We start from the raw sequence: 25,893 nt of genomic DNA on the forward strand, positions 1-25,893 counted from the left end.
ATACAAGTGAGAACAATGACATTAAGTACATGATTGTCCAACATTAATAAGACCCACAAGCCTGTAGAAATTAAAAAGGCACCTTAGTCGGAGCTATAGAAGAACAATCTTATAACCTAGATTGAAAATAAAATACTAGAAAAAGGCATAACTTCCTAAAACTGTAAACTGTAAATTGTAGTTTGTTAATACAAAAAGGGTAACAAGGAATTGAAGTTAAGCATCTAAGTCCAAGTCACTTGAGTGTTTTACCAAAGATTACACTAAAAACTGTCACCCATAAAAGTGAAAAATAAAAGATTAATGCATGTCAAAATTACAATCCTTGCAACATTGGCCAAAAGCAGTAAACATAGCTGAACAAGGCCATGCATGCACTGTCACTAGCTAAAAAGTAGTATTTATGACAAGATTTTGAGTAAATGACATATACTAGAGATCAATTACTTGGCATTTTTTTTTAAAAAGGAAATGCTTTACAAAAGATATTGAGCATGAAGTCACATTATACTGACAAACATTTAGCTATATAAATGTAAATTTTATGTCATCTAGAAAACTCACTTCGCTTTTACTGAACACTACTTGTTAGAGCAGTGCATAGTGTTCCATCATATAAAAAGATTATTTTAGAGTTCCTTTTAAGCCCCTACCATAGGCTTTTTAAAAACTATGTGTTAAGCTTTTTTAAAGTTGGTGGGACAAAGAAATTGTTAGAAGTATAGTTTCTGGAAAATCCACAAAAGGAAGACTATTTTTCCTTATTTATAACCTCTATATCATGTGATGCATACTTTAAAAAAATTAACAAATAAAAAACCTGTTGGGATGATAATCTAACGCATGTTCCAGTTTAAAATCAATACCGAAATTCAGAACATGGGCATAATACTTAGTCCACATCTTTTACAATACCTTTGAGAGTTAATCACATGAACATGAATACAAACAAATGCAGATTCATCACAAAATACAAATGTGTTGGTCACAATTATGTAGAAAAGAAAAAGCTATAAAATCTGTTTTTCCATGTCGGCTCACAGTATTTGTACTGGAAGTTTCTCTAAAATTAAAATAAGTCCAGTAATAAAAATTGAAAAGAATATTTCTGCACTATGAAACGGAAGATATGGGATTTAAAGGAGATCCCATCGGAGTAAAGACTTTATCCAGTCACTGAAGTGGCCCCTGGAGATGCATCTCAATCCAACATGGGGTGCTGGTAACATTCTGTCGGTGATATTCTGCTCCCCAGCCCTATGAAAATGAACAGATATCATAGTCAATCTCTCTTTAAGTTATCAACAAGTCTAAAGCAATTATAATAACAAACAGATAGTTTAACAGTAAAGATATAAAGAATACTTAAATAACTATCACAAAACCAATCTTGATATTCACCATGGAATTATAAGAAAAGATGTACAATGTTCAGAGATATATGAATTTTTGAATAACATATACTTCTCCTAATAGAAACGCATGACACCAGGTGTTCCAGCATATTTTTTTAATTTTAGAAACATTATAAAGTACACTATCTCATAATTAAAATATTATTTATTTCTTGTATGAGATATTTTCTCACTTATTAGGATAAATAAAACCCATAAATAGCCTCACATAACTTCATGTCAGATTATATGACCAAAAAACTTTGTTTTCAGGTTTTGTTTTTGTTACTAGGGATTGAACCCAGAGTGCTCTATCACTAAACTATACCCCCAGTCCTCTTTATTTGTCAAGATAGGGCCTCGATAAGTTGTGGAGACTGTCCTGGAAATTTCAATCCTCCTCAGTCACTGGGATTTACAAGCATGTGCCACTGTGTCTGACGTGTTTTGATATTTTTAAAATTTTGCTTTTTTTTTATTTTTTTCCTGTCACATAAGGCACTGTAGATAGTGATAAACACATTTATAAATAACTTAATGTAGTGATTACATAGCCATTATCCTTAAAGCTGGGAAAATAATGAGATAAAATGAACTAAAATCCTAGATTAAAACTACAAACAAAAACAAAAAGGAAATTTTTCACTTTTCTTCCATCTGAGTTTATCAAGCTCTCTGTGTTACTGCTTATTCTAGCCCTGGTCCAGGAAAATTATGGGAGGAAAGAGGAAAAAGAATGGAGAAAATGGGGAATGCAGATAAACTAAATATACAAAAGTCTCATTTCTATAGAGTGAGGGGAAATAACTTTAGGGTGATTGACAATTCAATGTACACATCAGATCTACAGTAAAGTATCAAGAAAACACTGGATGGATGGATGGATGGATGGAAGAATGGAAGGAAGGAAGGAAAGAAACACTAGATAGGGAGTGAATGCCAAAAAGAAAAAAAATTCACACATGGCATATGATAGTTGTTGTTCTTGGGCTAAAAATCTTTATGTGAATATAGTATATGTTTCTTAAATATATCACAAATTCTTTTCAAATTCTGTTCAAGAACCATGTTCGGAATATTCAATAAAATCAGGCCAAGAGGGTAAATGATGAACTTGAACTTTGCAAATTTTTAATAACAAAGCTCAGTTCAAGGAAAATAATTTTAGAACTCCAAATAATTGTCAAGTCAGTCTAATAGAATCTAATAATAATCAAAACTATCGATGCTGAGGGACTCAATAAGCAATTTTAATATTAAATGTTTTCAAATACTTTAATCATTTAACTGACATTCTTTGTAAGCTCAACCCCCGTTCAATATCAATCATGCATTTTATGTCATTATCTTAGACTTACCATAGGTTTACAATCATAAACTCAAGGATTTCATCTAAGAACCTAGTAAACCAAGTTGAAAGTAATACCCACATTTAACGATTTTTCTATTACAACCTATAGACATATATATTTATAGTGACCCATACATATTTTCAATACAGATCACACATACTTACCTTAACAAAACTTATTCGAATGGTGTACATTTTTATGAGCTCATAGACTGCCTCAAACCCATGATTGACAGACTGAGCCAGATGCTGAGCAAATTCCTGATTATTAAAAATTTTGAGGCTGCAGCTGCTGGGAATCTTACAGACAGTGGTGGGATGAAAACCACGATGAAAGTTGCTGTTCCTACTCTGTACAAATATTCTGTTGTCACTGAGACACTCCGAATACACCTCCCCGACAACATAGTACAGATGAACACCTTAAAAAGATGAGTAGCATGAGTCAGTTTAACAAAGCAAAAGAGATTATATGATATAAGCAAAATATGGAGATGTTCATAGCAAACTCTCTACTGTCTTCAGATAAAAGCAACCACTAGATGGCCTACTGCTGCCAAAGATAATGAAGAGGTTATTGTCTGCCTAAGTCTAACATGGTCCTCAAATAACTAAGTTAAGCCTGAAGCTGACAGCTGATTTGGTTATCTACTTTTAAGTTGTTTTCCTTTTCCAAAATCTTCTATTATCTCTATGAGAGAAAGAGATGGTTAAGAAAATAAAATTGCCTTTTCATGAATTCTTTAAATAATCAGTCATTGGCATAGTTTTGCATTTTCTTTTTGTTAACAGAGGACAACAATATTAAACAAAAATACAAACAAAACCCCCAAAGGTGCATATGTACTTTCAGGTCACCACAAGAGTTTTTAAATTGCAGACATTTTGTAATTTTGAATTATTTTTAATATATTTAAAATATATGAATAGTGTGTGTGTATGTGTGTGTGTATAAAAATAATGCATGAAAAGTTTCAATACAAAAATTTAAATTGTGTAACTAAAGCTGGTATTTTCCCAACATATCTATAACCTCAAATTTCTCTTTATTAAGTGTAGAAACTGATATCAAAATGGTGGATATCTTTTGAACCTTTTTAAGTGCATTTAGTTTTATATAAATGTTCCTATGTAATTTTCGTGTGTGTGTTTGTGTGGAAGGTTGGGTGTTCTTCTTTGTTTTTTATGTGAATATACCACATTCTATTAATCAAAAACTTGTTCTTTCACCTTAAGCAATCTTGAGGATTCTAGTACGCTTCAAAATATAAATTTGCCACTGTATATATCCTCTAAATGCCACTTATAATTCTAGGTTTGTCTACTATCTACTTATGAACAACTTTTCTTTACCACAGTGCTTTGTAGCACCATCCCTGAATACACATATCTCTCTGCACACAACTAAGTCATAAAATTATATCAGTCGATAATAATAAAAATTCAGCTTTGTTTCTAAGTAAATAAAAATGACCCATGAACAAAAGGATCCTAGAATAGTATGCTGAAAAAAAGACAACTAATTTTAGAAATTCAAAATTTACCAAATAGATTTCACTTAAAATTATTTTTACTGGGATGGGGTGGGAAATCAATGCATACAAGGAAGACATTTTACCACAAACAAACAAAAACACTATCATGGCAAGTAGGCAATGAACTCAACAGAGAATGGGAACTTTGTATTCAACCTATTTTTGACCATAATATTTTATGAAACCTCTTCTATAAAAAAATGCCATCATAATTATATTTATTTGCCTTTGTTTCCACTTGTAGTAAGACCCTCTTAAGTTAAAGCAAAAAGCAGCAAGAGGTGAAAACAAAACTTCTTGATGCATGCATGAGACTCTGGCATCTCATTGCAGTGTGAGATAGTTGTTGTGGCAGCTATATTTCACGATGAATTATACAAAAAAACCTTCCTGAATTTAAAAGGTGAGGGGTGATAATAAAGCCACCAAAGAACTTCGTCATTCACACTTGGATTCTCCACCTCTAACTCCACTCCCCCAACATCATGGTAATTCCTACACATTATAGCTCAATTGAAGATGCTCCACAAATACCATAATTATGAAATCCTCATTCTTCACTAGCAGTCATGTGTTCCACAAATATATTTGTTGTATATTTCATGAGCCAAGCACTGTCCTAGCTACTGTTATGAACATGATAAATTTCTGTGCAGTTTATATTCCATTTAGGGTAACACTCAAAAAACAAAGAAATAATTATTTCAGATCTCTAGTACTTAAGCAGAAAAACTAAAAAGGGATTGAGGACTCATGATATCTTTATTTGATTATTACATTCTTTAGTATATGCAACATGAGGCAGAGGCCTTTAGATTCTTTGTAAGTTTACAGCACCTTCCTTAAACAAACTGTGGCTCATGGCCAATACAAAAAGGGCTGAATTCAACTGAATGTATGATTACCTTTTCCAATATGACACCTAGTATTTTCAATTGTTGAATTACGATTAACATTTGACAACAATCCCAAGCAGAATCTACTTTTGTTATTTGAAGGGTTTGTGAATCCATCTACTAACACATTAGTAGAAGATGCATGAAAAGCTTCCCCAATGTGGTTGTTTAATTCATAGTAAACAATTGAACACCAATGTTTTGGTTCTTCATAAGCAACAGGCTGAACATCTATGAACAAACCAGACAGAAAAGAAACTTAATAAGTGATTATCCAAAACTCCAGATTCACTATGTGGTTAATGTTCAACCAAACCCAAAGAGCTACATGAGAAAGAAAACAAGACATTTCACTTAAGTATCACTGTCCTTCCTGGGTTTGAACCTATATCCAAAAATACTAGAAATAGACATAAATATGACAATTTAAGCAATTTGAGAAAAAAAGATAAGCAACTATCTGTCTTACTTAACCTGCTCAGACTCCCTTAACAAAAATATCATATTCTAAGTGGATTAATTTTCCCCTTCACAGTTCTGGATGCTGGGAAGTACATCAAGGTGTCAGCTGGTCTGATATGTAGAAAGGGCTCCCTTCCTGGGTTGTAGATAGCTGCCCTGTGGCTGGGTGCTCATATGGCGTTTCCTCAGTGTGTGCTCATAAAGATCCAAAGATTCACTTCTGTTTCTCTTCTTATAAGGGTAACTAATTCCATACTGAGGACCCTGCTCTCATGAACTCATCTAAACCTAAATTATGTCTCAAAGGCCCCATCTCCAAACACCATTACATTGGGGGTTAGGGCACAATTTGGTCTTTTAGCATGCAAAAATACACGTATTACATCTCAAAGGACTCAAACTCCTAACTTATTCCAGCAAAAACTATAAAGTCTAAAGTCTAGTCTTATGAAAATCAGAAAAAGGTGAGATAGGAGACAAAATCCCAAAGCAGAATTCCCCTTCAACTGTAACATGTGAAACTACACTGTTGTAGGGAGTTGCACCCTCCAGTCTCCAGGTACCCTCATGACATCATTCAGTCTACTGAAACCAGACCAGTTATCCTGATGATTTCTGAATCAGCTTCAGAGAAATTCTTCTTTTTTGAAGAATTATAAAAGATTATAGTCAAATAGCTTATCTGGTCTGCCACAGAATTTAAGGAACCTGATAGCCTTACTAAACTCCAGTCCATCTCTGTTCTCTTCAGGTCAAACTGTGTTCCTGCTGAAGTGGCTGTTTAGGTTCATGGTTCACACCCATACTAATCTCATAATCAAATGGCAGGTGAGCAAACCTGAGTTATTTTTTGAAATATGGATAGGATAAGAATTTTCCAAATCATTTAAGTTCTGATTCCTTGTTGCTTAACAATTCCTTCTCAAATTCATTTTTTTCTTGAGAGGCAATTAGGAACTACAATACTCCTTCAACACTTAGGAATTTCCTCAGCTAAATATCCAATTTTGTAACTCAAAAGTTCTACCTTCTATAATACACTAGAACATTAACACCATTCAGCCAAATTCTTTGCCACTTTACAATACGGATGGCGTTTTTTTCTGTTTTCTAATAATACATTTCTCTTTTAGGTCTATACCCTCACAAGAATCAGCCTGGTATAACATCTATATCTGTACTAACATTCTAAGCATGATTTACGTATTCCCTAAGAAAATGGAAGGTTTATTTAAAGCTCTCTTTTACTTCCCAGGCCTCACCAGAATCACCTTTAATAGTCCTTTCACAGCAACATCATATTGTTCTAGCATGTATCTCAAAACTTTTCCAGCCTCTACATTATCTAGTTTCAAAGCTACTTGCATATTTTTAGGTATTTGTTATAGCAGCACCCATTTCTAGGTACCAGTTGCTATCTCAGTTGGTTCAGGCTACTATAACCAAATACCATAGATGGAGTAGCTTAAATAATAGAAATTTATTTCTCACAGTTGTGGAGGCTGGAAAGTCCAAGATCAAGGTGCCAGTAGATTCAGGATTTGGTGAGGGGCCCGCTTCCTGGCTTGTAGACAGCCACCTTCTTGCTTTGTGCTCACATGACCTTTCCTTGGTTTGTGTTCAAGAGTAGAGAAAGATATAGACAGAAAGGGATCTATCTGTTTCTCTTATAAATTAACTAATACCACAATGAGGACCCCACCCTCATGATCTCAGCTAAATCTAATTACCTCCCAAAGACTCATTTCCAAATACCACCACATTGGGGATTAGGGTTTCAGTATAGGAATTTTGGGAGGAAACAATTCAGAATATAGTGGCAATATCATATCTTAAATTATTTTTCTAGGGGAATCTACTTCAGATTTAAATTTGAGATAAATGTAATTTTTTAACAACTGGAAAGGATTAACTATATCACTATCTGTAATACTATTCTAAACAAAAAATTAAACTCAAACACTTAAGTGATTCTCTCTGCAAACTGGAAATAAAAGCATGAGAAGAGTCATCCTTGCCTTGTTACTAATGTTAGCAGGAAATCTTCCAGTTTCTCACCATTAAGTATGATGTTAGCTGTGGGTTTTCTGTAGCTAGGCTTTATTATCACAAATGTGTAAAACACAAAACACTAAAGAAATATGTTAAAAAGCAATATCTTATTTTGAAACTCAGGATACTATACAGAACTTAAAGTCTCAAAACAAAGTGGCTTTAAAACCACAATGACACCATAAAAAATATACCATTTTTCATTGTCAATTTAAAAAGGTGACAAATAAAAAACCCACAATGAGAATCACTTCATATCCATTGGATGGTAATTATTAAAAAAAAGAAAAAAACATAGAAAACAAGCATTAGCATGTACATGGAAAAAATGGAACCTTTATATATAGATGGTAGGAATGTCAAATGATGCAGCTGCTGTACAAAACAGTTTGGTGGTTTTGAAAAGTTAAACATAATTAGCATATGACACAGCAATTCTATTTTCAAGAATATAATATTCAAGAGGATTATAAGCAGACACTCAAACATAACAGCATGATTGACAACAACCAACAAAGTAGAAAAATTCCAAACCATCAATAGATAAAATAGAAACAAAAAGTGTACACACATACAGTGGAGTATAATTTGGCCTTAAGAAGGAATTCCTCCCTCTTTCTTTCTTTCTTTCTTTCTTTCTTTCTCTCTCTCTCTCTCTCTCTCTCTCTCTCTCTCTCTCTCTCTCTCTCTCTCTTTTTCTTTTTTTTTTTGTTACTGGGGATTAAAACCCAGGCACACTCAATCACTGAGCCATATCGCCCTCCCTTTCTATATTTTATTTAATGACCAGGTATTGCTAAATTGCTAGAGCCTGGGTAAGTTGCTGAGGATGGCTTTGAACTAGCAATCCTCCTGCCTCAGCCTCCCAAGCCACTGTGATCACAGGTGTGCACCACTGCACCCAGCAGGAATAAATTTCTAATACATGCTATGACATAGATAAATCTTGAAAATGCCATCCATACTAAGTGAAATAAGCTAGACATAAAGTTCCTAAATACATCATTCCACTTAAATACCTCAAGTAGGCATTACAGAGACGAAAAGTAAAAGAGTATTGATCAGGGGCCAGAGAAGAGAGAATAGGGAGCTTTATAATAGGTACAGAGTTCTGCTTGGCATGATGAGAATGTTCTGGAAATGGACAGTGACAGTGGTAGCAACACTGTGGATGTACTGAACACAACTGAATTGTATGCTGAATTATACAAACCACAGAATCCCAAAACACATAAGATTAATCTCAACAGAACTGAATGTAGAAATATACAATTCAACAGTAGTTGGGAACTTCAATACCGCATTCTCAATAAATGATTGAATAACTAGAAAGAAAATAAGGATATGGAAAACTTGAACAATACTGTCAACCAACTTCACCTAGTTGAAATGCACAGAACCTATGAAACCCCACAATAGCAGAATTGAAAGGTGGGTTTCAAAGAGTTATCTTTAATATCCAAAACCTAGAAGCAACCCAAGTGTTCATCAGTGCATGCTGGATAAACAAAATGTGGTGTGCACATACAGTGAAATATTACTCATCTTACCACAACAGATGAAGCTGAGGATATTATGCTAAGTAAAATAAGTCAGTCATAAAGACAAATAGACAAAACATATAATGGTGGAGCTGGGTGATAGAGCACTTAAGTGAGGTCCTGGGTTCATGGGAGGGAGAGAAAAAGAGAAGAAAGAAGGAAGAAAATAGAATGGTGGTTTCCAGGAGCTAGGGAAGGAAGATATGTAGAGTTATTGTTTAATTGGTACAGAAATTTTGTTTGGTTTCATAAGGTGAAAACAGTTACAAAGATGTAAGATAGTAACCACTGCACATTATGAATGTAATTAATGGCAACAAACTATATGACTTTAAAATGGTTAAGATGATAAATTTTATGTGTATTTTACTGCAATAAAAAATTATGTGGAAAAATCCTCAATATCAACCTTTAGTAATCAAGACAAAGAGGTGCAGATATACAATCAATGAACAAAACTGAGAGGCCCTAAACAAATCTTTACATTTGTAAATTTTTATTATAAAGTTATTTCTAATAAAGATGTCAGTGCAATAGAGAACAAAAAATGTAGATATTTACCATATGGCATACACAGACATAACTCAAATGAATCAAAGACCTAAATATAAGAGCTAAAACTATAGAACACATAGAATAAACACAAAAAAAATTTTTACAAAGATAAATCTATACATACCTAGAACAGATAATGATTTCTTAGATACAATATCAAAAAACATGATCCAGAAAAAAAATTGATAAACTGGACTTCATCAAAATTTAAAGACACTGTGCTTCAGAAAACATTATTAAGAAAACAAAATCTACTGAGATAAAATATTTGTAAATCACTTTCTGATAAAGGATTCAAATCCAGAATATATAAAGAACTTGTACAACTTAATAAAAAGATAAACAACCCAATGGGCAAAAAAATTTAAAATAAACGTTTCATCAAAGAAAAATTTTTAAAATGCTCAACATCATTACTCATTAGGAGTATAAAATTAAAACCACAATGTGCACTTCATACTCACTAAAATGACTATAATCAAAAAGACAGATATAATAGTAAGTGTTAACAGATTACGAAGAACTGATACCCTGAAACGCTGCAGGTGTAAAATGATACAGCTACATTGGAGAAGGTTGGCAGTTTTCCTTCAATGGTTAAACTTACTATATGACACAGTGATTCTACTCCTGCGTATCTTCCCAAGAAACATAAAAAAGGTGTCCACACAAAGACTTTTATACAAAAGTTTCTAAGAGTATTATGCATACTAAACAAAACAAAAACAAGAAACAGATAAAATTCCTACTGACTGGGAAATAGGTAAAATGTGGTATATCTATACAAAAAAACCCACTGTTCAGCCATAAAAAGGAACAAACTATTATTATGTTACAACATGAATGTATATTGACAATACTATGTTACGTGAAAGAAGCCAGATGAAAGACTATATTTTACATGACCATTTATATAAAATGATTAGAAAAGATAAATCTATACATACAGAAAACAGATTGGAATGGTATGTAGAGCTGTTCATATGAGTGAGGATCCCTTCAAATGTTCTCAAACTACATTGAGGTACAAAATTTATATATTTTCCAAAATCATTCAATCATATACTTAAGGTGAATTTATAGTATAAAAAATATACATCTTCCTTTTTTTTTTTAAAGTGGCCAAGACTGGGGGTGTAGATCAGTGGTGAGTGCTCACCTAGCATGTGGTAGGCCCTTCACTGGGCCTCTGACACTGCAAATAAATAAACAAAAATAAAATAAAAACAGCTACAGGGGCTGGATTTGTAGCTCAGTGATAGAGCACTTGCCTGGCATGTGTGAGGCCCTGGGTTTAATCCTCAGCACCTGGTATAAATAATAATAAATAAAAGATCCACTGATTAAAAAAAGAAAATTAAACAAAGAAAAAACACAGCTACAATAAAATCAACATGGTTGAACATAACTTTCTGATAAAAGATAAAATATACTTCTCTTAACTCTGCTGGATATACTGGGCATAATCTGAGGAAGCATATTATTGCTTGTATCCATAGGCTGGGAGTTATCTTGGCCCATCTGTTCATCAGGTGGCATATAGTCAGGAGGAGGTGTATCAGCTAAGAGGAAGAAAATGAGACAAGCTAAAATCCCAAAGAACAGTTAAAATCTTCATCCTGCTCAAAGTTATTACTTTACAGCATTAAAAAAATTTCAAGATTACCAGTAGGGTCCATTACTGAACTTTAGATGCACAAAAATGCAGGCATTAGACAGCACATATACTAGTAATTGTAAACCTATTACAAGCCCACATGTATGTACAACAGAATATGGTAATCCAAGATATTAAAATAGAATTAAAGGTCAAAAACTGCCTTTCTTTGCACAGAATCAAATACTCAGAGATATATCTTAAGAAAGAGTTAAAACCAGCACTGAATCAACACTATTAACTGGTGAAGACATAAAATGTAGTACATCTATGCAAAATAAAGTATGAAAGTTTGTTTTTGAGCAGATTCTTAACAGCAGGTTAAACAGTTGGTATTTAATTCCTCTACTACTTCCATATTTTAAACATGGTATTTGACAAAATAAAATCCAAACTATTGTTTTTATTATTATTAGTTTTTCAAAACATTACATAGTTCTTGACATATCATATTTCATACATTTGATTCAAGTGGGTTATGAACTCCCATTTTTACCCCATATACAGATTGCAGAATCACATCGGTTACACATCCACATTTTTAAATATTGCCATACTAGTGTCTGTTGTATTCTGTTGCCTTTCCTAACCTCTACTATCCCCTCTCCCCTCCCCTCCCCTCCCATCTTCTCTCTCTACCCCATCTACTGTAATTCATTTCTCTCCCTTGTTTTTTCCCTTTCCCCTCACTTCCTCTTATGTGTAATTTTGTATAAAAATTGTGTACAATAATTTTGTATAACATTTTTTCTTTGATGAAATGTCTATTTTAAATTGCATTTCCATGCAATTTCCCTTCTCTTTCCCTCCCACCTCTCATCCCTATTTCATGTTAATCTTCTTCTCATGCTCTTCCTCCCTGCTCTGTTCTTAGTTGCTCTCCTTATATCAAAGAAGATATTTTGCACTTATTTTTTAGCGATTGGCTAGCTTCACTTAGCATAATCTGCTCTAATGCTATCCATTTCCCTGCAAATGCCATGATTTTGTCATTTTTTAGTGCAGAGAAATACTCCATTGTGTATAAATGCCACAGTTGTTTTTATCCATTCATCTATTGAAGGACATCTAGGTTGGTTCCACAGTCTTGATATTGTGAATTGCAATGCTATGAACATGGATGTAGCAATATCCCTATAGTATGCTCTTTTAAGGTCTTTAGGGAATAGTCCGAGAAGGGGAATAGCTGGGTCAAATGGTGGTTGCATTCCCAGCTTTCCAAGGAAGCTCCATACTGCTTCCCAAATTGGCCACACCAATTTGCAGTCCCACCAGCAATGTACAAGTGTACCCTTTTCCCCACATCCTCACCAGCACTTGTTGTTGTTTGGCTTCATAATGGCTGCCATTCTTACCGGAGTGAGATGGTATCTTAGGGTGGTTTGGATTTTCAATTCTCTGACTGCTAGTGATGGTGAGCATTTTTTCATGTACTTGTGGATTGATTGTATGTTCTCCTCTAAGAAGTGTCTGTTCAGGTCCTTGGCCCATTTGTTGATTGGATTATTTGTTATCTTATTGTCTAATTTTTTGAGTTCTTTGTATACTCTGGATATTAGGGCTCTATCTGAAGTGTGAGGAGTAAAAATTTGTTCCCATGATGTAGGCTCCCTATTTACCTCTCTTATTGTTTCTCTTGCTGAGAAAAAACTTTTTAGTTTAAGTAAGTCCCATTTGTTGATTCTTGTTTTAAACTCTTGTGCTATGGGTGTCCTATTAGGGAATTTGCAGCCCGACCCCACAATATGTAGATCAGAGCCAAGTTTTTCTCCTATGAGACACAGAGTCTCTGATTTGATATCAAGCTCCTTGATCCATTTTGAGTTAACTTTTGTGCATGGCGAGAGAAAGGAATTCAGTTTCATTTTGTTGCATACAAATTTCCAGTTTTCCCAGCACCATTTGTTGAAGATGCTATCCTTCCTCCATTGCATGCTTTTAGCCCCTTTATCAAATATAAGATACTTGTAATTTTGTGGATTGGTCTCTGTGTCCTCTATTCTGTATCATTGGTCCACCTGCCTGTTTTGGTACCAGTACCATGCTGTTTTTGTTACTATTGCTCTGTAGTATAGTTTCAAGTCTAGTATCGCTATACCACCTGATTCACTCTTCCTGCTTAGAATTGTTTTTGCTATTCTGGGTCTTTTATTTTTCCATATGAATGTCATGATTGCTTTATCTATTTTTACAAGAAGTGACATTGGGATTTTGATTGTCAGTGCTTTAAACCTATAGAGAACTTTTGGTAATATCGCCATTTTGATGATGTTAGTTCTGTCTATCCTTGAACAGGGTATATTTTTCCATCTTCTAAGATCTTCTTCTATTTCTCTCTTTAGGGTTCTGTAGTTTTCATTGTATAAATCTTTCACCTCTTTTGTTAGGTTGATTCCCAAGTATTTTATTTATTTATTTATTTTTTGAGGATATTGTGAATGGGGTGGTTGTCCTCATTTCCATTTCAGATTTGTCGCAGATATACAGGAATGCCTTTGATTTATGCATGTTAATTTCATAACCTGCCACTTTGCTGAATTCATTTATTAGCTCTAGTAGTTTCTTTGTAGACCCTTTTGGGTCTGCTATGTATAGAATCATGTCATTCACAAATAGTGATAATTTAAGTTCTTCTTTTTCTTTTTTTATGCCTTTAATTTCTTTCATCTAATTGCTCTGGCCAGTGTTTCAAGAACTATGTTGAACAGAATTGGTGAGAGAGGGCATCCTTGTCTTGTTCCAGATTTTAGAGGGAATGCCATCAATTTTTCTCCGTTCAGAATGATGTTAGCCTGAGGCTTAGCATAGATAGCTTTTACAATATTGAGGTGCATTCCTATTATCCCTAGTTTTTCTAGTGTTTTGAACATAAAGGGATGCTGTACTTTGTCGAATGCTTTTTCTGCATCTGTCCAGATGATCATATGGTTCTTATCTTTAAGTCTAATGATGTGGTGAATAACATTTATTGAACCAGCCTTGCATCCCAGGAATGAATCTTACTTGATCATGATGCACAATCTTTTTGATAATGTTTCTGTATCCGATTTGCCAGAATTTTATTGAGGATTTTTGCATCTATGTTCATTAGAGATGCCGGTCTGTAGTTTTCTTTCTTTGAAGTATCTTTGTCTGGTTTAGGAATCAGGGTGATGTTGGCCTCGTAGAATGAATTTGGAAGTTCTCCCTCTATTTCTATTTCCTGGAATAGCTTGAAAAGTATTGGTATTAGTTCTTCTTTGGAGGTTTTGTAAAACTCTGCTGTATACCCATCTGGTCCTGGGATTTTCTTCGATGGTAGTCTTTTGATGGCTTCTTCTATTTCCTCAATTGATATTGGTCTGTTCAGGTTGTGTATATCCCCCTGACTAAATCTGAGAAGATCATATGACTTAAGAAATTTATCGATGCCTTCACTATCTTCTATTTTATTGGAGTATAAGGATTCAAAATACTTTCTAATTATCTTCTGTATTTCTGAAGTGTCTGTTGTGATATTGCCTTTTTCATCCTGTATGCTAGTAATTTGAGTTCTCTCTCTTCTTCTCTTCATTAGCATGGCTAAGGTCTGTCGATCTTATTTATTTTTTAAAGAACAACTTTTAGTTTTGTCAAATTTTTCAGTTGTTTCTTTTGTTTCAATTTCATTGATTTCAGCTCTGCTTTTAATTATTTCTTGCCTTCTACTACTTTTGCTGTTGTTTTGCTCTTCTTTTTCTAGGGTTTTGAGATGAAGTGTGAAATCATTTATTTGTTGGTTTTTTCTTTTTTTAAGGAATGAAATCCAAGCAATGAATTTTCCTCTTAGAACTGCTTTCATTGTGTCCCATAGATTCCGATATGTTATGTCAGTGTTTTCATTTATCTCTAAGAATTTTTTAATTTCCTCCTTGATGTCTTCTGTAATCCATTGATCATTCAGTAACATATTATTCATTCTCCAAGTGATGCAGGATTTTTCCTTCCTTTTTTATCATTGATTTCCAGTTTCATTCCATTATGATCAGATAAGATGCATGGTATTATCTCTACTCCTTTATGATTCCTAAGAGTTGCCCTGTGACATAATATATGGTCTATTTTTGCGAAGGATCCATGTGCTGCTGAGAAAAAAGTGTAACTGCTTGATGTTGGGTGGTATATTCTATATATGCCAATTAAGTCTAGGTTATTAATTGTATTATTGAGTTCTATAGTTTCTTTATTAAACTTTTGTTTGGAAGATCTGTCCAGTGGTGAGAGAGGTGTGTTGAAGTCTCCCATAATTATTGAATTGTGGTGTATTTGACTCTTGAAGTTGAGAAAAATTTGTTTGATGAACATAGCTGAACCATTGTTTGGGGCATATATATTTATGATTGTTATTACTTGTTAGTGTATGGTTCCCTTGAGCAGTATGTAGTGTTCTTCTTTATCCCTTCTGATTAACATTGGCTTGAAGTCTATTTTATTTGATACAAGTATGGACACTCCTGCTTGTTTCTGAGGTCCATATGACTGATATAATTTTTCCCAACCTTTCACCCTCAGTCTATGTATGTATTTTCCTATCAAATGTGTCTCCTATAGGCAACATATTGTTGGATCTTTTTTTTTTTTTTTTGGATTCATTTAGACTGTGTCTCTTGTTTGGTGAGTTTAAGCAATTAACATTTAGGGTTACTATTGAGATATGGTTTGTACTTCCTGCCATATTTGGTTATTTATGTTACTTAACATGATTTGTTTTTCCTCTTTGGTTATTTTTTCCCTTTACTGTACTACCTCCCACTGCTGGTTTACATTGTTATTTTTCATTTCCTCTTCCTGTAATGTTTTGCCAAGGATGTTCTGAAGAGCTGGTTTTCTAGCTACAAATTCTTTTAACTTTTGTTTATCGTGGAAGGTTTTAATTTCATCTTCCACCCTGAAGATTAATTTCACTGGATACACGATTCTTGGTTGGAACCCATTTTCTTTCAGCGTTTGAAATATGTTGTTCCAGGATCTTCTTGCTTTCAGAATCTGTGTTGAAAGGTCAGCTGTTATCTGATTGGTTTACCCCTAAATGTAGTCTGCTTCCTCTCTCTTGTGGCTTTTAAGATTTTCTTCTTATTCTGTATGTTGGACATCTTCATTATAATGTGTATTGGTGTGTATCTCTTATGATTTTGCACATTCGGTGTCCTATAGGCTTCTAGGATTTGGAATTCTGTTTTATTCTTGAAGTCTTGGAAGTTTTCTCGTATTATGTCATTGAACAGATTGCTCATTCCATTGGTTTAGACCTCTATACCTTCCTCTATCCCAATAACTCTTAAGTTTTGTCTCTTTATGTTATACCATATTTCTAGGATGTTCTGCTCATGGTTTCTTAAACAGTTTCGCTGAGCTGTCTATGTTCTTTTCAAGTTGAAATATTTTGTCTTCATTGTCTGATGTTCTATCTTCTAAGTGTTCTACTCTGCTGGTAGTACTCTCATTGTCTGATTTTGCTGTCTAATGTCTTCCTTGAGACTCAAGATCATCTGAAGCATGTATATCCTAAATTCTTTATCTGACATTCCATCTGCTGCAGATATTACCTCTTCTAAAGTTGAGTTGACCTGCATTGCTTGTGGTCTTTTCTTTCTTTGTCTTTTCATACTGCTCACCTTTCTTTCTGCTTTGTGAAACTGTTGTGTTATTGATTTTCCCTCTATATATTTATACTGCTTGTGTCTAGTTGCAAAGTCTCCCTTTTGTGGAGAAAGACAATGTTAACAGTTCCCAATATCAATATTACATCATCTAAGCACACTTTTTCCTTATTACTACATTTATAGCTAGACTCTATGTCTACAAATGTTGGTTTCAATTATCATTTACAAATATAGTCATTAGTTACATGAAAGGCATACTGTTTGAGGTAGCTTGAAGAAAACTGAATTTCAGGTGTAGGATGTTATGTTCAGGGGTAAAGGAGTGAGGATATGGGGTTAATCTAACTTAGTAACTTTGGGAAGCTCTAACAAATAGATGGGTAACTTATGGAAGAATGTATAGATTCAAATTCCTATCTATATTTATAAGATTACCCTACTTATAATTAGTAAAATTTAGGGGATTGCAAGTGGGATAGAGGGAGTAAGAAGGAGAAAAACAAATAAAAAGGAAAGAAAGAGAAAAAAGAGAGCGGGAAAAAGAAAAAAGAGAAAAAAGAAAGGAAGAAAAGGGGGGGAGGGAGGTGGGGCATATGCAATTTCTCTATATTATATTATTCTGGTGATTCAGTTGTTAAAGACCCTTTTCATGCACAATTCTTGGTTTCACATCTGTTGAGGTTGTGAGGACCAGAGGGGGGAGTGTAGAGGAGACTGGATGAATGGATGAAGAGAGAAAGAGAAGAGTAAAGAGAAAGAAAAAAAATGTCTCTCAGAACTCTGTTTTCTTTTCTTCCAGTTGGTGGCATTTTCTATTCCTAGGTTGAGTCTCTGGGTTCAAGGTGGTGGTGGTAGTCAGTGTGAGAGGACTTGAGCTTCCACCTGTGGCCTCTCTACTCTTATTCTCTGAGATGTAAACCAGGTGCCTGATCTGCTGCAGAACTGAGCTTGTAGCCACGCCCACCAGTTGGTGGGTTTTAAGTGTTGGTGGGATTTTCCAAGATGAGTTCCATCAGTTTTTCTCATAAGGTGTTTGATGAGGTGGGGGGTGTTGGGGAGACCTTTTGTTTGTCCAGAGCTCCGTCAGGTGACCGCATGGGTGGGTGGCTCGGCCCCTCCTCCAGTTGGGGTGGTCTGTCTACCATGCTGGTGGGCGGCTGTACCCACCATTCCAGGCCACGTGGTCTGCCTACTGTGCAGGCAGGAGGCTGGGCTCCTCCTCCAGTTGGGGTGGTCTGTCTACCACGAAGGCAGGCTTGTGGGCCCCTTCTCTGGGTCACGAGGTCTGCCTGGCAAACTATTTTTGAAATCAAACAATTATCTGAAGAATATACAGTCAGATGTAACTAGCTCTTTTATAACATAGTTCACCAGAAGGATCAGCAGTAAGAACAAATGCTGATTCTCAGGGGTTGTTAGTATTATTACTTTTCTTTTTTCCTCTCAATAAAGTCTTTCCTGGGAGTTGAAATGGACTTCCTGGTCCAGAACTTACTGGGGAGTTAGGATATGTACTGCTAGCAGGGGAAGGGGGATAGGGGCTATTTGGAGATAAGGGAAAAGGAGTGTTGCTGGGCTGATGGAAAGAATCTGGAAATGTGCCATTTTGTGGCATATGCGGTTCATTGTGGCTCAGGTTCCTAAACTCAACCAGAAGGCTGTGTTGTGAATTGAATTCATTATGATGTGACACTAACACTGGAGGTAAGACTGAAAGACAAAAATGAAGTCATTATTTAGAAATTACTAAAGCAAATGTCCCACCCACCTTAAAGGATTAGCAGAAAGGATTCATGTAAAACTACAAACCATTTAAAACAATTTACTTTTAGAAAGACTGTTTTGTAGAAACCTGAAACTATATTAACATAATAACTATTTAATAACTATTGCATTTAGCCTGTATAAGAGACTCTGGAAGACAGAAAATCCAGAAAACATACCACTGATATTCTTTGATACACAGACTTGTTTAAAAAAATCCATAATACAGAATATTAATGCAAAAGAAGTTCAATAAATGAACACTCCCATCTAACAGGGAATCAGAATATTATAGAAAAGACAACACCTGTTCAGATCTTTAAAAAATCAGGAGGATTTCACATGTGAGTGCTAGGGGAAGAGAACCATAGAGGAGGGAGATGGGAAAACACAAGTCACTTGGCCTAGGCACTGAACCCTATGGGAGGTAAGAATAGAGAATAAAGATGAAGTAAGTTATGGAGATGCCCTAAAAACCTTCACGTTTCCAATCTGAATATTTTCATCATTCTTAATTTGAAAAAAATTCAAATTTTGTGTTCTTCGGTAAAGTTTTCTTTACAAAAATATTAATGTTCCCCTAGTAGAAGTCTTCTATTCAAAGTCTGTCTTGTAAATATGATAATAGTGAAATTTCTCATATGGAAAATATATAACATTTAAATAGATTTTTTTTAAAATAAAACTTTAACCTTATTCAAATGTTCATTTTCTCTAAAGACCCATGTGATCAAAACAACATTCAAACACCTGATTACTTACTTTTTCTTATAGGAAACTAAAATCTGATTCTTCATATTCTTAAATGACAATTCATCTCTTTTAATAACTTTCCTATATTTGTCAATGTAATTTTTCATTCAGAAAAATCTCACTGATTTTGATATCATTTTGTACAAACAAAACTGGTTTGTTTTTTAGCTTCATACTTTCCTCTCCCTAAAGTTGAGATACATACAACAAATCAAATGCTCACTATTTGTACTGGTTTTTCATTTTACTGAATTTGTGCTATAAATATACAGTCAACATTGACTACAACATTTTTTTTTTCTACTGTTGTTCTGCTTTCAGAATGATGGGGCAACGACCATTGGAAAGAAGGGCATTAAATGATAGCAAGAAATTTTCTTATCTAATTAAAAAGACTTCGTAAGCTAAAGAATTCAGTCTACTAAAGGTTCCTTTGCTGTGTTTTTTTTTAACTAAAGGCATAACTAAAATCACTGGCTTCCCCTGCTTTTATATTATGTGCATACATAAATTTTTAAAACTATTTTATTATTCCCAAATAATATGTGGAGTTTATAAAGACTACAGAATAAACATATAAAAACGATCAGATTTTAACAAAACAGCAATTTCTAGCCATCTCCCATACTGTTTCCATAAATAACAAATTTAAATATTAAACCATTTCTTCTGATATTTATTTTGTGCACTGCTAAATAACATACTTATATTGCTATTACTGATTTGTCAAGACATTATTTGTAGACATGCTCTTGTAGCAAATGAGGCAGCTTTCTTGTTTTATTCCATTCCCAATTTCCCTTCCCCACAACTGTCATAAAAATTGTGATAAATATCCAGTGTTTATATTTAGTATATATGTATGCATATATATATGGATACATATTAAACATTGTTGAGTCAAGTGTACTGTGATTTCAACTCAAACAGTGCTTTTATTAATGTTAAGTATTGCCTTGCTCCTTTATTTGCTTAATTTTAAGTGTGTACCACTAATTTCAGTATTCCACCAGGTCTGCCAAATGCCTATCAATATTATTTTTCATACAGCACAATCATCAAATAATTTATTAATTTCATGTTTTCCTTTGAGTCTTTCTTCGCTTTTGCTCCAACCTGGATTGGTTGCTACTCAAGATTCCCATTAACCTTCCCTCCTGTAGGATTTGTTCCCATTTCCTGGGCCTCATCTTACTAGTTTCCTGAGAAAGGATAAGAAATTTTTATATAAGAAAAATATCTGGAAAAAAGTTTTCTCTGTTTGCAGACAAAATGCCAGATAACTTTTATCCCTCTGAATTTTGAGGGCACTGCTTCATTTTCTTTAGAATTCCAAATTGCACTGAGACATCCAATGTTCTGATTTCCAATCCTTTGTAGATGCCCTAAATTTTTCTCTCTGGAAGCTTTCAGAATCTTTTTTTTATATCCATGGTTTCCTAAGATTTCATGTGTAAATCTTTTTCAATCACTTGTTCTGATTACATGGTCAATGAGCCACTACAATTGCTTGAGCAGTAGTATTCCTTTGAAATTTTTTCTCTGCCATTTCCCCCATGTTCTATTTTCAGAATGTATTATTCTAGAATTACTATTTAATTTGAAATCCATTCTGAATCACATGATGTTTTAATTTAAATACCTGTTCATGCATTCAATCATCTAATCCTCATTACAATTCTGGGTGGTGAGTAGTAGTATTCCTATTTTATAATTAACTAGATTAATTTACAGAAGATTTACGTAAATTGCTTGAATTTATATTGGTAGTATGGAGTAAAACCAGAATTCAAATCCAGAAAGTCTAGCTCCATAACCCACAATCTTAACTAGTATGCAACACCTCCCAACTATCTTCCATAATTTTTACCTTTGTGCAATATACTGTATACCAGCTGGTGGGTGATCCTCTATGTTACTTTACTTTCAAGTTTAAGTTTCCTTATCTATAAATTTATACACTCACAGGAGTCTAAAATGTTAGTGCCCTTTTCTAATTCTATGAAGAAATAACCTCATTGGGTTTGAAAACCACCTAGTCCATAAACACTTAATACTACTTTAGTAAGACAGTTATATGAAGTGATCATCTTGTGCTTGGAACTGGGCCAATGTGCCACTTCCTCCCCACCCCCCCCAAGATGTTTGGATGAACTTGGGTCCAAATCAAGTTTTGTTGTTGTTGTTTTTCTTTTTTGTTGTTTTTGTTTGTTGGTGATACTGGGGATTAAACCCAGTTCGGCCTTTACACTATATCACCAATCTTTTTTTTTTTTTTTCCCCAGACAGGATCTCACAAATTCATCTGAGCTAGCCTCAAACTTGCAATCTTCCTGCCTCAGCCTTCTGAGTGGCTAGGATTACAGGCATGTATTCCAAAAATTAGATTTCTTAACATTCCATCTAGCAAGATAGGTGATCTATAGTGTTTTTAAAAGTATCAGAGGTATATGTTTGCTCTTTCTATAGAATGATTGTAGCTGAGAAAAATGGATTTATAGATAAACAAAAACTTCTTCTGGTTGCAGTCACACCCTGGCTATGGAAGTAACACACTTACTAGACTTACTATTAGCAAATATGTAGACTTGAGAGTTTTGCAGACATCTCTATGAAATCTTCCCATTTTCCTTTCTTCATCAATTACTTCAGGCTGCAGCATTCCTGGGACTCCATGAGAAATTGAAGATCATCTCAAATATTAAATAACAGCTCTAAAGCTCTCAAGTTGGAATTTCCCTGACAGGATAATCACTTCTATTCTTTTTCTAGTTTCCATGTTCAATGTTACTTTCAGTCTTTTTACTACACTGGGTTTATGTTATCTGTAGTGTGGTGAACAGACTCTGAGATGGCCACCATGATTCCTGCCTTTGATTATTCATGTCCTTGGGTAGATCTTGAGTGTAAGGAATGCTGTGATTTGCTTCTAACCAAAAGAATATGGCAAAGTGACAGGAGGTATGTGATTACATTCCATAAAAACATAATGCCATTCTTTCAGGAAGAAGCTGCCATAAATGTAAACTACTTATGCAGATGGACATGTGGTAAGCAACTGAAGGCAATCTCTTGTTGATGATCAGCAAGGGCCCAGCAGCTTGCAAGGACTACTGAATTCTGTTAACAATTACAGTGACCATGGAAACAGAGCCTTCCCCATCTGAACTTTTGATAAGACCTCAGGCCTGACCAATACTTTCATTAGAGGCTTGCAAAAAGCCAGCTAAACTATGACTAGATGCTCATTCACAAACTGTGAGGTAATAAATGTGTCAAGATACTACATCTGCAGTAATTTGTTGTATAGCAATTGATAACTAATGCACTCAGCTACTATCTTAGCTACTGTGGTTTCAATATGTCCCCAAAATTCACATGTTGGAAACTTAATCCCTAACAGTGTTGGGAGGTGAAGGCTGATAAGAGATAATTCAGGAGTAAGTTATTTATCATGAGAATTGATTCTGTTTTAAGTACAGCCCCCTCTGTCTTCTCCCCTGCCTCACTTATGCTAGCTTGCTATTCTGCCATCATATGATGCTATCAGAAGACCCTCACCAGAGACAGCCCCTTACCATGGGACTTTCCAGTTTCCAGAACCATGAGCTGAATAACTTTTTTTAAAAAAATTATGTGTGTGTGTGTGTGTGTGTGTATAACGTTATTTTATTATTTTTTAATGTGGTGCTGAGGATTGAACCCAGTGCTTCACATATGCGAGACAAGCACTCTACCACTGAGCCACAATCCCAGCCCCCATAACTTTCTATTGTTTATAATTTACCCAGTCTGTGGTATTGTTGTAGCAGCAATAAATGAACTAAAACATCAGTTTAGGTAATTAATTCCTTACCAAGAAAAAAAAAATACAGAGAAGCACCTACTAAGTGCTGGAAATGTTACTCTAGACACCGGGGATGCAGTAATGAATGAGACTAAGGAAGGCACTACTTATGTCAGTCAGTAAACAAAATAAATACCTAACAGTCAACAAGTGTTGGTGCTTTTGCAGCAAGTACTAAATAGAGTGAGAAAGAATGCCACAAAAATATGACAAGGGGAGAGTCCCTTAGCAGAAAAGGCAATATATAATGCCTGGAAACAGGAGTAGACAAGTCCAAGGAACAGAAGTCTGAGGACAGGTCATAAAGAGACCTGTTCTAAGTGTGAAAGAAAGCCTTTAAAGAGTTTTTAGTAGGAACTGACATGATTTGACATATGCTGTTTTAAATGTCACTCTGGCTGCTACATAGAAAATATAATGGGTTGAGGGGAAAGGAGAGAGAACAATTAGGAGAGTACTAAGTTGAGAGATGATGACAATCTATTATAAAGTAGTGCTTACAGATGGTGTGATGTGATAATATCAAGATATATTTTGAAGGTACAGTAAATAGCATTTGCTCATAGCTCAAATACAGGACTTAAGAATAAAAATGAACTTAGGCTTGGACAACAGTAATTCCATGAATACTGCCATGCACTTCAATAGAGAAACAGGAGAAAAAATGATTTAGTAGGGGGAAAAATCAAAAGTCATTGTTTATTAGACAATTAAGTGGAGATGTCAAGTAGATAACTGGATGTATAAGTCTAAAACTCAAGGGAGAAGTTGACGCTGGAGTTCAAAATTTAAGCATCAGCTTATAGATGATTTAACAAACATGAGGTACTTAATGCATGACAGCATTTATGATAGAATAAAGACAGAGAAAAGATTCAAATACTAAGTCCTAAGAAATAGTAGAATAAAGCATCAAAGAGACTGAACAAGGACAACGAGATAGGAGAATCAGGAGAAAGTAGTGTGTTGAAAGTCAAAGAGAAAAAGTTTTGAGTAGGAGGGCAGAAGACCAACTATGTCAAACTATAAGAAGGAAGTAACACCAAGAAACAACCTTAATTTGTAAAAAGGCAGTCACTAGTGATGGTGAAACATTCAATGGTAGGGAAGAAAGACTAACTGGAAAAGTAACAAGAAAGAAGAAAAAATAAAAGTGTACAGATAATGAAAATGGAGAATTCTATAAAAAGACCAGAAGAAAATGCAATAGATAAGGAATAGGAGTGTGTGAATGAGGTCAGGACAGGAATTCTTTTTTAACTCTTATTTTAGGATGGGTGGTAACATAACATGATTATATGTTATCAGAAATAGTCTGGTAGAAGACAATATGATGCTGGGAAGACTGATGATATCGTTGGAACAATTTTCTTGAATAGACAAAAAGGAACAAGATCTAGTACATATCATCAGAAAGGAAGATCATCTAAGTGTATATATAGGTGTTTACAGTGAAAAAAGAATTAGAACAAGCCAATATCCCTCCCACATTAAGTCTTTAAAAAGGCAACACAAAGTCAATAGAATATTTCAATTAATAAATTAATTATATGCAAATCAGCCAGAGACATGTTTTTGTTTTGTTTTGTTTTGTTTTCCCTTTTAGTTTTGTTTTTAATTATTCTCAGGACAATAAAACCTACCTGGACTCTCCACTCTCTTATAATGGTAAGGGTTGATACAAACTTCTTTTTGCTTAGATCCAAAAGGAAATTCACAAATATCCAATGGCTTTAGCTCATGATGACTCTGCAAATCAGGCCAGTGCCAAACATGACAATATATAACATGGGGTAAACCCTTCCTGTGAGAAACCTGTAGGCATCCATCTAAAGATCTGGGAATAGTGACATATTTGCTTGGTTGTCCTGGACTGCTCAAGGCTTTCTCCAGTTCTTCCATGGCACCTTTTTTCTTTTTCAGTTTTTTCACCAAAACATTGACTGCCTTTTCTGCCCATTTTTTCTCCTCATCACCTTGTTTCTAGCCCAACAATCGCTTCACTGCTGGACTAGTAAAAGAAAACAAGCTGGCCATTGAAGTCATTTGATACAAATCTTTAGAGACCTTCCCGTAATTAAAGTCAGTAGCTACTGAAAGAACAGATCACAGGTGAAAAGTCACATACAGGTCCTAAGCAGAAGGTCCAATTAAAGAAGGAGGAGTGACATTTATCTTCACAAGTGCCATATGCTTCTTTCATTGGTACAAGTCCTAAAAGAGAAAGCAGGAAACGATCCTAATTTAAACCAATTCAATTTACATATATTTAAGTCAATATAACTGAAAAATGTGTTATTTGTCACTAAGAACAGAAAAGCATTACAAAGTAAAATAAAAAACAAAAATCTAGAAGAAGACATCTTCTCAAAAGGTTCTGTGACTTCTTACTTCCTTCTTCACAGCATGAACAAATAATTAATCAACTGACAATGACATACCGTAACTAAGCGTAAAAACAGGCT

At 34.5% G+C, this 25,893-nt stretch overlaps 1 pseudogene; it reads right to left on the minus strand.

Annotated features, from left to right (window-relative positions):
• Positions 1-1,113: 1,113 nt before the first annotated feature.
• On the minus strand, positions 1,114-25,474 carry LOC143640270 (mothers against decapentaplegic homolog 5-like; annotated as a pseudogene).
• Between the last annotated feature and the right edge of the window lie 419 nt (positions 25,475-25,893).

This window comes from Callospermophilus lateralis, unplaced genomic scaffold (assembly GCF_048772815.1).
Source record: "Callospermophilus lateralis isolate mCalLat2 unplaced genomic scaffold, mCalLat2.hap1 Scaffold_160, whole genome shotgun sequence".
NCBI classification, from domain to species: domain Eukaryota; kingdom Metazoa; phylum Chordata; class Mammalia; order Rodentia; family Sciuridae; genus Callospermophilus; species Callospermophilus lateralis.